General features: G+C 42.1%; 1 protein-coding gene across 2 annotated transcripts in view; it reads left to right on the top strand.

Annotated features, from left to right (window-relative positions):
• rpl38 (ribosomal protein L38) overlaps window positions 1-13,853 on the top strand; it is a 1,167,099-nt gene that overhangs the window by 60,356 nt on the left and 1,092,890 nt on the right. The gene's annotated exons all lie outside the window — the stretch shown is intronic.

Raw genomic sequence — 13,853 nt, 5'->3', positions numbered from 1 at the left:
AACATTTATGTTGAGACCTTCTTTCTTTGTTTTTATGATTTTAACATGTCATTTTAGTCACAAGAAATGTGTTTCGGATGTAAATGCTACTCCATTTGCATTCCAGTATAATCACATTTACAAAAGTCAGCACTGTTAAAAGACTTTGCTTCTGGTCAGTAATGAAAATTTGCATAGTTCCGTAGTTTTTGAACAGTAAATTTGCAAGTTCAATTCACTTTTGAGCGGGAACAGAGTCCAACAGTCCAAGACTGAGGCACTGTCTGCTTTGATTAACCTCCTCTGTCTTTAAATACTTACTTTTTAATCAGTTAAAACACAGGAATTAATGTACAAAAGCATTTATTGAACAAACCATGTCATGTTTTTTCCTGTGGTTAGCGATCCTGCTAGCTGACTGCTCTGGCTGTAAGTTTCTGGATTTTTAATGTGCAACCACCTCACCTTTTTGCATGAAAGCAGGACCTGTTGAGGATGTTTGTCATCTTGCAACCGAGGAATCCGAGCAGTAAACTGGTTGGTAGAAAGAGTCTGAGAGCTTACAAGCTTTGGGTCAACAGGTCAGCCAAGCTTCCTCTGTTAAAACAAAAGACATGAGACCATCAGTGTCAGTTTCTTGTCCACATGATGAGTACAAAGCTGTCCTTTCCAGATTTTTCCAGGGTCACACAGCTGTGTCTGTATCTTATCCTCAGTTATTTTAAACATGTCGGCTGCGTGATGCTCTGACAGCGTGGTAATCTGGGTTAACTGTAACACTATGCACCTACACGGCCTTTTTGTTTTACGTACACAGCTCTACAATGTGATCAATTATCACCATGCCTCTGGAGCTGCATGCCTGAATGCCTGAACTGCTCGTCTCAGGACCGAATACGTTTTAGCTGTCATCACTAGAGCGAGGACACTGTCCCTGATAATTAAAAGAGCTCCATTGTCGTGCCGTGGAGCCGCTGTTCCCATGCAAACAGCGATGGGATCGGATGACGATGACAGGGCGAGTGTGGAGCGAGGCCTGGGGGTGGCTGGCGAGGGGGCAGGGTCCCTGAGGGTGACCTCGGCCGGGCTTCGCTCGCCAGCTGCTGCCTGAAACGAGACACCCGAACCCCTCCATCCACCTGGATCGCTTACCTGACACACACACTGCATATGTACGCATTGATACAGATGCAAATGCCAGCAGTATCCGGTTCCTGGTCATACTACAGCACAGTGCTGTCACATCGCTGCCTTTCAGAGCATAAACTGCTGTGGAAACTCAACACAGTCTCAGTGTTGTGGAGTTTTCTATTAGGGTGGCTTGTAGCGCTGAAAGTCTTTGTCTGATTTCTCCCGCTGTGTAATGGATGATTTTCCCTTTCAGTCCGACCTGTTTCACGGTTTCCTCTGCTGTTAGCCTGGAGGTGGCTAAATGTGCTACTGTACCTCAGTGACTCATGCTTCTGGCTGCTGCTTCTTTTCACCTGCAAGTGATGAGCGTCACCAGAAGTCTGAAGGCTTTGGGAGGTCTGTGTTGCCCAGTGATGGTCCATCCATCCATTCTCTATACACCCTGGACAGGTCACCAGTCTGTCACAGGGCTACATATACAAACAGACATTCACACCTACGGACAATTTAGAGTAACCAATTAACCTCAGCATGTTTTTGGACTGTGGGAGGAAGCCGGAGTACCCGGAGAAAACCCACGCATGCACAGGGAGAACATGCAAACTCCATGCAGAAAGATCCCAGGCCCAGGCCGGGATTTGAACCGGGGATCTTCTTGCTGCAATGCGAAAGTGCTAACCACTACTGCACTGTGCAGCCCCCCCAGTGATGGGGATGTTCTGTATTTTGAACTGGCAGCAGCAGAGCTCATTCATTCTGCAGATACCTGGAACCTCAGATCCAAAACTGAACCAGACACCCCAGGCTGCTGCTATTTAGCTTCACTCATCTTTCTATGTGGCTGAAAATAGAGAAACTAGTTAGTAGTTAACTATTTTCCACAGCAGGAACTTGCGAGCCACTTTATTCGGGCAGCCCACGCCTTTTGTACATGCTGTACTTCAGGAAGCACCTCTGTAGAGCACTTTTAAAGGCAGAGAAGTCTCCTAAAAGATAGGCACTGAATGGTCCTGAAAAATTGCAGGCCAAAGGTCAGTGCTGATTGGTTAAACTCAGGGTAAACTAGCAACCGCAGAGGCCTTCTTGTATTTATCACCAAACCATAGTTAAATCAGGCTAACACAACATAAAGCAATGTCTCAGTTCAGCCCACTATTACTGTTGTTTTGGAATGACTGGAGCTAACGTTTAGGTATAAGATGCTGCCACACCGCAACAAAAACAGTCTGAAAGGACTTTTAGGGGAATATTCCTGTAGGTTTGTGCTGTTTTGTGTCTGAACTGAGTTCTTGCAGTTGAGGGTCTCCAACATATGACACAAGTAATACAGTAACTTGCAAACTAATACTTTGTTTAATGATCAGACTGTCGTTTTTATACCGTGACGTCACTAATTGGTCTGTGCATTCCGGTTTTATGTCATGTGGTTGGAGTCTTAGCATCTCGATCTTGTGATTTGAGGAGTGGATCTACCCAGTAAACCCTAAGGCGCTACACATGTCAATACAATCTGTCCACTACAACTTAGCCCCTCCCTGAAACAGACCTTGCTTTATCCTCTATTTCACTCTAAACAGGACCAGAATTTACAAAAAGAACATGTTCCAGTGTTAAAAGGGACTTAAAACTACCAATTGAGACCATAAACCCATCAAGAAATCATTTACTGAGGGAGCAAATCAAGTGAGATGTGGGTCATTTTCATATCTATACAACTCTACTTCTTCCTGCACCCAGAAGAGTCGCCCCCTGCTGATTGTTGGAAAGAATACAGGATTTTGAAACTCAGAGGCTACGTCCATGTGTTGTATAAGGCCTGACCCAGACTGGCTAATCAAAGTTTAATGCTAACGTTTGTCTTCAGCGCTCTGTTCCTTCTCTGCCGCTGTAGAGGTGTAAAATTCAGGTAACTCAGATGGTAGCAAACGAAGTCTTCAGCTTATCATTTGTTTCAGTGCAGCTTCTTTGTTATTAATATTATTACTATTACCTTTTTTTAACCAGGTTTGTCCCATTGAGAGCCAAGATCTCTTCAACAAGAGAGAGATACCAGATACAGACTTTGGAGTTTGAGCTCTGATTGCAAAATGTTCCATGCAGTTGGAGCAGCAGATCTAAAAGCTTCATTCCCATTTCCGTTCTGACCTTAGGACCAGTGAAATGAGGCTGTAGACGAATCATTCCTGATTAAAAGAGATGATAGATAAGATGGGATCATCTCAAGAATAGCCGTATAAATCAAGACATACCAGTATTTGGGCCTGCGGACATGTAAAGAGGCCAATTTACTTTAGAATATAAGACGCAGTGATGTGTTAGAGCTCCACAGTTTGTAATAAACCTCAAAGCGCCATGATACACACTATCAGGACGTGGAGGCATTCATATAGAACACGTCACCATAATCAATAATTGGAAGAAAATTCGACTCCGCCAGTTTCAGTTTCACCCTAAAAGAAAAGCCAGACTTGTTTTGGAAATAAAATCCAAGTAAAGGCTTCAGCTTCTTGGCAGTATGCTGAATATGTGCCTTAAAAGTCAAGTGGTCGTCAATCAAGAGCCCCAGATATTTAAAAGCAGATACAAGTTCAGTTTGATGACCGCTCCTAGTAGTGATGGCAGACTGAGCTGACCTTGCTGATCAAACAGTGGGTCAAACAGCAGGCGGCGATGGAAAGTTAAAAAAGCTGGGCCATCATTAGGCGTCCCAGCAAGGAGTTGCATTTCCAGTGGAAACAATGGGAGTGTTTTCTGTGGCAAAGAACCTTCTCACCCTCCAACCTGCCAGACCTCACTGGCTTCCCACCAGAAACCAGTTGTTCTCTGGAACGCTGAGCCAAACCAGCAGCACCACCGCTAGGCCCAGATCCCAGGCCTTCAGATTTTGGACACAAGGTGATTTTACTTCTGCAGTTTTATAAGGCGCTAATCCCGGTCTGGTGTGCTTTGTGATTGTCGGTAACTTAACGCTCTTACCAGGCTTTAAATAAGGAGGTTTTTCATCTCGTTGAGGTTTTTTCCTTGTAAAATAAAGGTTAAATGCCTCTTACCAGCAGGACCGCAATGCATGCTGAGAAAAGAGCACCGTGTTAAGAAATGTCCATGAGGTTTCTTAAAGGCCGGGCGCATTCCGCGCCTCCATACGTCACACTCACATGTACCGTCCAGCAGTCGGTGTGTGGCCAAACACTTGTAAATGATACTCCATACAACCTCGCTGATTACCACGGCATCCCCAGAAACAGATCCATCAGCTGATTACCCACCAAACCTCTGTGGCAACACGGTCCTTGGGAAAAGGGTAACAAAGTGCCGGAGCTGTCATATTTGTGAGAGCGGGGGCCTGAGTTTGCAGCTCGGCGACCCTCACGGCGCTCTCATTTGTCAGAACAGGACAAACTTTAAATAAAGAGCTGAATGAGGGAGTGGAGAAACCCTCGGAGCAGAGTGGCAGGACGGGGAGTGACGCTGGATAAACACACACGGTGTTACACTCCCAAAAAGCAACACTTAACACAGTTCACCGAAGAGACAAACCCACAACAGCTCCAGTTCCCCCCCATCGCCTGCTTTCTATCTTAACATCAAGTATGCCACGACCCGCTCCACCAAAATACACAGTCTGGGAGGTAATATTGACTCTGTCTGCAGCACCTCATAAGAGTCTCCTCCAGACTAGTTCATCAGGCCGGCTCCCTCCAGTAACACGTCTCCACAGCTATAGCCCCGGGTGATAAATAATTACTTACTGGAACCTTGACTTTTTCTTCTGTGGTGTTTGCATGCTGTCCCTTCACTCAGCACTGTGGCACTCTGACAGCTTCAATTATTAACCAGCTCCTTTTGCCTCGCCGTGTGCTCTCCGTGTGTTCAGGTTTGTGTGCGGATAACACCACGGAAAAAAATAAGAAAAACTTCAGGGCTGCATGTGGAAACGTGGCAGATCATTATTAGAATCTCTTCCTGTTTGTTATTTGTATGAAGAGTTCCAACTGAGGGCTTTTTTTTTTTTTGGCGTCATTTGTCAGTGGGGTGTTTTGACGGAGAAGAAAAGGTGCGAGTTGATGTGGTGTGTGTGTGTGTGTGTGATGGGACAGTGTCTGTAATGAGTGGGAGGTAAACAGGGCCGAGCTCTCATTTATTCATAAGGCAAACAGAGACTGTGCACTGAATGGGAATAAGTGTGTGATGATTTATTTACAGCTATTTGTTTCAGGCCACACAGGCTAATCTGCCTCTGAAACAACTCGTGCTCTTTATCCAACTTTGCTCCTCGTTGCTGCCGAGTCAAAACAGCAGCGGTTTGTAAAGCCGACGTCGTATACAGAGTGTGTACAAAGTATTTAGCCTCCCTGGAAGTATCTTCCTAATATTGAATCATAGTCAAATTAATTTGGCTTTTTTTTGGGCAAGACTTTACAGAAAAGACTCTTTGACCCTCATGTTGTCCTGTGGGTCAAGTTGACCTGTTTTGAAGTTTGAAAAAGTGGAGAAAAATAAAAATGTTTTCACAGTGAAACTTCTGATGTCCATATTTTCAACATTTTGGGGAATTTTTTGAGCATATTTTTGGTAGAAAAAATAAATGTTAATGTTAATAAATGTTTTTTGTGTGAATGTTCTTAAAAATATTAGGGATCTTACTGATATATATGTAATCACTTCAGATATTTTTAGGATTTTTTTTGCAAGATTTTTACTCATTTTTTGAAATATTTACAAGAATTTTCTTGCTAAATTTGGGGAACTTTTCTAACTGCATGAAATATAAAAATCTGTCTGATGGGGCAAACTGATAAACTTGTGGTTAGAGTACATGTACCACACGGGTACAAATACCTTCAAACATTCATTCCCTGCTTTGATTCCTGCCCACCCAGACCTCTACTGCATGACATTTCCCTTCTGTCTTTCCACAAAGTTCTTGTTTTGTTCCCACTGTCTCCATCTTACCAAAGTGAAAAGGATATAAAAAAAAGGATAAACTTACAAAACAAACACTATTTACAGCTGTAAATGCCACCAACAAACATGTTGTATGTCTTGTTCTGCACACAAACACTAACATCAGAACATGTGGTTTAATGGAGGATTACATGCTAAAATCTTTTAAGTGTTAAGTGTGGAAAGATATTTAAAAACTGCTGTTTGTCAGGAAACGGCTCCAGCAGCTCACAGAACTAACCCTTAAACCGCGACTTCATGTTCAAATAATCGTCTGTGGTCTGAGAGTGAATGACCGTGCAGGACTGGATTTTCCAAACTGTCTCTTCTCTTAGCGTAGCTGTCTCTAAAGCTTCACTCTGACAGGCAGTTTACATGTTCTGGGGTTGTGCTGCACATTTTTTCATATTTCATAGCCTGAACAATTAACCAGTTAATGGAAGACTGAACTGATAGATGAGCTGAAGATGAAATAAGTTTGCTCCACATAACCACCTTTTCCTGCTTTCTGATCAGTTTCTGCCGCATTTCTTGTTTATTCATGTCGGCACATAAAGACACATCGATCAGCTGGACGACATCGTTTGTTTTCGTACCATTAACACATCGCTGTTGACGGTTAATGAATTTAATGACGTGTCCACCTCCTGCCGGCTCCCATCAGGATTACTGAACCTTACATAGACAGCGCTGTCTCTTTAACAAACATACATATGGCGTGTTGCCTTTTGGGACGTTTGCTGTAATGCAGATGTTGTCATTGTTCTTGGACTGTCGCTAAATGAGGTAATGGTGGAGAAGGGTTTTTCCAGCTCAAGTCATCACAAGGTTTCTGCTCGACAAGCTCGGATTTGCTTCAAACTATCTTATCATAAAATAAGGTCATTTATTATGGTGTTTGTAGAATGTTAATGATAAATTCACACGCTGGGCTAAGGGGGGGAAGTGAAAGTATGAGTGCATGCATAGTTCACCTCTTGATGCTGACTGTCGTTAATTCATACCACTTTCATTCAGACTGCAACCGAGCGAGCATACGCATTCCACCAGTGCCTATTTGTGCATATTTAATGCATACCTTGGAACCTTTTGCTGGTTTCTAGTAGGACCGGTCAGAGTTTGACCTAATTATACACCTGTTTATATTATTATAGACCTGTTCTATGTGAAACAGACAAATTAACAATCTTCACTTAATTTAGCATCAGCTGGAAAGCAAAAACACAAATATTCATTTTTTATACATAATTGTAAATAAATTCAGGCCAAAAATTCTTGTAAATATTTTTGAAAAATTCGTAAAAATCTTCAAAAAAAAATTCCTAAAAATATCTAAAGTGATTACACATGTAGAATAGTAAAACTTCTAACATTTTCTTTCAGAACATTCATAAAATTCATTAAAAAATTTTTTTATGAATGTTCTCAAACATTTTTAACATTTCTTTTTTCCACCAAAAAATGTTGAAAATGTGGACATCAGAAGTTTCACTGTGAAAACATTTTTTTCCACATTTTCAGTTTGACCCACAGGACAACACGAGATTTTCCTCTTTCGAGGCGACCATAAGTTCTGCTCAAGACAAATCTTCCACTGTGACCATTTTGTTACCTTTTTTTATGTCACTTTATTACTTTAAGATTAATAGATTAATCAAATATATTGTGATAGAAGAAAATGCCAAATGCAAAAAACGTGTTCTTCTGATTCATAAAATGACTTCTTCTTCTTTTCATGATATCAGACTCTATTCAAAAGTAACTCACCTAGAATATTTGCGTTTCAGAAAACAAAAGTCTTTTTTTGTGTTTAAATCTGCAAACAAATCATTTGGACTGTCCAAAAACCTCAAAAACCCGACACTATTGTAGCTTTCATGCTAATGTTCTGTGTGACTAAAAGCTTCAGCGCTCACAAAGCTTTCTGCTAGAAGAGGGCAAAGCTCCCCAGAGTCCATGTGGGCTCTGCCTCTTCGACTCTCTGGCCGTCCTGTTTAGACTTCTGTCACCCTGCTTTTCTTCCAAAAGGAAGGAAAATTTGAGCTTAACATGAACACGTCTTTAATCATGTGTCAGGATCAATTATCGCTCCTTGAGACTCTTTTGAAGAACTCGCTCTCTTAAGGAGGGATGCGTGAAAACTTCGGAGCCGAAACGCACATGTCTGGAAAGAGTCCTGCTCCCAGACGATCTTAATTGCTAATTTGGTGCGTTGTCTGCTGTACTCTGGGCACAGAAGTGACAGCTCAAAGAGCAGGCCCTCGCTTTATTACTAGCATGCAAACCAACGGTAAAATGCCTTTTCATCACAGGCAAACAATTGGTCATTTTCATGAGAACCTCTCAAAACTTTAAAACAATAATTTCACTGCAGCGTAGCTAAACACTGCATCTTCTGCAGACCACAACCTTCCACAATGAGGAAAATCTGTAGCCTGGCTCAAGATAAAATATAGAAACCCTCAGAATATGAATGAGAATCTTTAAATACTTTAATCAGTATAGCAAATCATGCTGTGTTGGGGGTTTAACCCTCCTGTTGTCCTCATTTACAGGAACTAAAAAATATTGTTTTCTTGTCTGAAAAAAATCCAAAAATTCAGTAAAAAAAAAATTCCTAAATTTCTGAAAATTTGCAAAACCTTCAGGAAGAAAATTCCAATAATTCCTTAAAGGATTCCCAAAAAAGTATTTTTTAAATCCCCCAAATTTGGCAAGAAAATTCTTGTAAAAATTTTAGTAAAAATCTTCCAAAAAAATCCTAAAAATATCTAAAGTGACGACATATATATCAGTAAAACTTCTCATAAAAATCAACCAAAATCCAGCGAAATTCACTGATTTTTTTCTGTGAATGATCTTCAGAAACATTTTTTTTTTAGCTTTTCTTGTTTTTTCCACAAAAAATGTTTAAAATTTCCCAAAAAATGTTGACAATGTGGATATCAGAAGTTTCACTGTGAAAATAGGCTTCTTTTTTTTTTTTTTTACATTTTTAAACTTTAAAACGGGTCATTTTGACCGGCAGGACGACACGAGGATTGATGTAAATTTCTATAAGATTACCTGCCTGGAGACTGGCTATAAAACAGGTACCTTGGTTCCATTTGAGCAGCAGATAAGACTCGAGATTGTGTTTTGAAGTTTGGAGATCTCTCTTTAAGATACAGAACGCACGACGGATAAAGCAAACTGGAAACTGAAGAGACGACGCGGTTGGCCCCTCGGCTGTTTTGGTTGTGGCGGTGTGCGGAGCGTGCCTGCTGGAGATATTTGCTCAGACTAGGCTGGGGATTAAGGGCTCCTCTGCTGGGAACCAGAGCAAACAGAGGTCTGATCCCCTCCATGTCCCACCGCGGGGCACGAGTGGGTGGCGACTGTGTGTGGAAACCGGCCGGTCATTGTGTGTGTTTGTGCACGAGGCCACGTCTGCATAGAAGTGATTGCACGAGCGGTCTCACTGCAGCCTCCCTCTTCAAAGCGATCTCCCTGATCCCTTTCCTTCATCATTTTACATGGCCTGTGTGATGCTCAGGGCTCGTCACATGCACACATTCACGCTCGCAGCCTTGTTTTACCAAAAGGCTGGCGGTTGTTGTCATGCAGTCCATACGTCTTTCAGCTTCTGTGTGCAAAAACAGGCTGGGAGTCGCGTGAGTGGAAGGTTTTGGCGGCTTACTTTGAGCTAATGTGGCGCGGGTGCGAGCTTATTGTGCACAGGTGACGCCACACAGGTGCTTTTTTTGTGATGGAATGAGTAGAAGAAGCAGAAATGTAAGAAGAAAGGACAAAAGCAGATCAAAGAGGTTTGCGGGGCTACCAGAAATGCCTGTCTTTCTGCAGCAGCTCACCCCACCCTGCAAAAAGAAAAGGAAAAACCACCACCATATGCGGTCAGCTGTTTTTCAATAGACAGACTTGGAGTTCTCCCCAGGATCGTGCCGTTGATATTGAGCTGAATCCGCTCTGACAGGGCTGGTCGGTGTGTCGTCCCGCAGCAGATGTTGCCGTTCCGTTTTCAGAGTGACGCTGCCCTTCAGAGGACTGAGCGTGAGGAGGAGAACTGTCTCCGTTCATTACCGAGGAGAACCGAAGAGGAGGCCCCCGTCGACCCACTCAGGAAGAAATAACAAGCAAATTGAACGAGTCAACAAACGGACGTCGGCCTCCGCTTCCATCTGCTCCCACCACTCCGAGCCGGTTGTTGGAGTCACAACATCATTTCAGCGGCCTGACAATCAGCATAAGTAGGCTTCAGACATGTGGAGACTTTCAACAGGGTTCCTCCTCTTCATCAGGGTTCATCTGCTAAGTGCCTGTCAGTGCAGTTTCTCAAATCAGTCAGCAGTCTGGGAGGAAAAGGGAAGGAGTTAAGAAAAGCACGCAGGTGCAGTGAAGGAGCAGAGAAAAGACAGAGATGGGGAGGAAAAGGGAGTAGAAGCTGTGATTGATTTGCTGTTTATACATTATTATAGTGAGTCTACAGTTCCTCTGTAACTCTCCGTCTGTTGGTTTTACTATAAAACCATCAGGAAGAAGCAGAGATGTCATGAGGTTTACCAGGTGACTGTTCAGTTAGACTGATGAAGTTCCAGGACAAACCTCTACATATATACTGTACATATCTGTCAGTATTTGGCACTTTATGACTTCTGCTTCGGGCTGTACAGTGGATTGGAGGTTAGCTCTGTCGCTTTGCAGCTAGAAGTTCCCTGGTTCACGGTTCCTGGGATCTTTCTGCATGGAGTTTCCATGTTCTCCCTGTGCATACGTGGGTTTTCTCCAGCTTCCTCCCATAGTCTAAAAACATGCTGAAGTTAACTGGTGATTCGTAGGTGTGACTGTGAGTGTTTGCCTCTATCTGACCCCCTGACTTCATCTTAAGTCAGATTGGATAGGTTCCAACCCCTCCATGACCCTAATGAGGATTAAGTGGTATAAGATAATGGATGGATGGATGGACTGACTTCAACTTCTGTAGGAGCTTTTCAAGTTGAGTTTACATCTATTTCTGGCCAAATGTCCCCTAAAGCTCTGCAGATGTACAGATTAAACATGATTTTAATCTGGAAATGGTCATCCGTGACTAATTTGAGATCTTTAACGGTTTTTATTAGTTTAGCATGAGGCTAGTGACAATTCCTGCTCACATATATTGGACAGATAAGATTTCCCACATGGCTTTGCTGTATAGAATACTAATGAGCTTGTTTTAACCCTGTGAGCCTGAAGCTAACTCTACTATCTTTACTCTTAAGCTGTTATCTGTCATCATAAGGGCTAACATACATATGTTTAAGCCAGCCATACCATTTTATCTGATAATACATGCAGCTGTTTTCTATATTAGCCTTTATATGAAGGAAAATTATTGTTTTTACATGTATGTCACCATAAAATGCTGGGATTGGAGGTATTTTTTCAGAAGTAGATAGGGTGGATTGTTTGAAATCATGATGGTGGGATATTGTGTGACTTAGAAATTGGGCAAATATCTGCTATGCAAAAAACATCATTATTTTATTCACTGAGATCTTCATATGCAGTATTATTGCAGAGGTGGTTAATCAAATACTATGAAATGAGAGGGACTTGGTGGTTACTGCCAATGATTGATTGCCAATGAAGCAAAAATTACGTAGCATAAATTTCATCTGTATTCATGATATCATTTCTTCAGAATGCACAAATTAGTAACAAGCATGGCTTAATCAGAAAACTCTGCCGTTTCCTGTAATATGATGATAACATAATGACTGTGTTGTTTAGATATTAACGTGTCTACGCCATGATGAGTTCATGAGTCATTCAAACAAGAGTAATGGGTGTGGAGATGGACGCAGCGCTTGATTTAATTTAAGTTTGATTGAATTTGATCTAAATTAAATTTTATTTTTTTCCAATGACACTTTGTCACACGCCCAAGCAGCTGGCATTGTTGGAAAGGTCAAAACATGCCGCTTCATTTGACGTATGCTACGCTTTGCTGCAATACATTCTTCAAAAACAATTCGACTGAGAAGAAGGGATGTGAATTTGGATGAAGAGTGCGTCTGTTCGGCTCTAAGGGTTAAAATTATTGAACCAGCGTTTCACATGTTGAGGCTGATTATAGACTTCACTGCTATATAACTGAAACTGACATTTTCGGCAGAACAGACCAACCATAGTTGTCCACATCAGCAATCCGTGGATCTATTTTTCATTCTTGCATCCTATTCAAAGTAAACTTGCTGAAAGTAATGCCGCCTTTCTGTTTTCTGGTCAACATTTTTGGAGAGGACTCCATATTGTTTGAATTAAATGGAGTTGATTAATGGACACGACCCGTCAGCGCTGACTTGTTTCTGTGGAGATCCCAGGTCAGAACTGGTTGATCAGACCATGCAGTGTGAGCATGTCCAACATTTTGTCCACGCAGAATAACTCCAGGAGCAAAATTAATGACAGACTATGAGAATGCTGCAGCAGCATGGTGGATCAGTGGTTGGCGCTGTTGCCTTAAAGATGGAAGTTTCTGGGTTTGAACCTGCTGGTTGACCTTTCTGCATGGAGTTTGCATAGGTTTTGTCTGAAAGCATGCATAGTAATTTAACTGATTCTAAATGGGCTGTAGGTCTGAGCACGAGAGAGCATGGTTGTCCTTCTTTTTTAGCCTGCAAAGGACTGATGAACTGTCCAGGGTGTTACCTGTCTTCTATCCAATGTCCAGCTCCAGTTCTCTGCATTATATTTCACCAAATTCTAACCTTCACCAGAAAATTTCAATGAGACTTTTCAACATAGTCTCCATAAACTTCAATGCACTTGATCCACCGATGTTCTAAGCTTTGCTATTCTTTTGTGGTAGAAGGACAGACCTTGAGCTTTAAGGTTCTCCTCACCAGCATGGACGACTTCATCCCTCTGAAAATGTTCACCACACAAGTTGATTTCAGTTTGGGAAACAGAAGTAAGTCAGTGTCATTAAGGTGCATGGGGCAACAGTTGAAACCCATGTTTGGCTGCTTCTGCCACCTGTCCTGGGTGGATTGCAAAGGAGTAGCACCACTCTAACTCAAAGCTTTCATCTCTGTTTTTTTCCGTAGTTTAATTCTTTAAGTCATCGCAATTCAGATCCAGAGTAGTCCCTATTAAGGTTTGACTCTTCTGGAAGTCAATCAGGAGAAGTTCCTCACTGCTGCTTGCTTGAACTATATAGGAGGTGTAGAACCAGTTTTTCCATTATTTGCTTTGATTATTCGATTCAGGATCAAAAAGGCAAACCTGTGTTTAAAATCTCCTGGAGACTTTGGTCAAACCAGCTTGAAAACGAGCCATTGTGCAGCCATTGTGGTACCCATTGTGCAGACAGTTTGATTATACCCAGGATGATATTCTAAACAGCGCGACCTTAGCCAACACTGATGTCCACAGTGCCCACTCATAACACATATATCGTTCATGAATGGCCTCCACTTGATTGTCTGATTTTGGCCGTCATCTTAGGTCTTCTCCTTTCTGTCTTGAAATCAGTCACCCACCTCTTTACGGTTCAGTATCAAGGGGAGTCCTTATGAATTGTGTTGACCATGTCTTTGTCAACGTCCTTGAGGGTAAGTCTTTCTTTATGCAGACATTTGGTTACATCTCTTTCTTTTTTTATTGACCATTTTTTGGTTTCTCTTTACCCACTAATCTCCACCAGCAATGAGCTGAGAACAAATATTTGAGTGGACAGCAACATAAGGCTTTATAGTGCACAGTTTTGCACCAAAATGGGAGTTATGTGCCTCATTTCCAAGGACTTTCTGAAGTAC

Source organism: Acanthochromis polyacanthus, chromosome 19 (assembly GCF_021347895.1).
Source record: "Acanthochromis polyacanthus isolate Apoly-LR-REF ecotype Palm Island chromosome 19, KAUST_Apoly_ChrSc, whole genome shotgun sequence".
Classification (NCBI taxonomy): Eukaryota; Metazoa; Chordata; class Actinopteri; family Pomacentridae; genus Acanthochromis; species Acanthochromis polyacanthus.
Note: the sequence above shows the minus strand (reverse complement) of the source record. Positions and strands in the feature narration are given on the sequence as shown.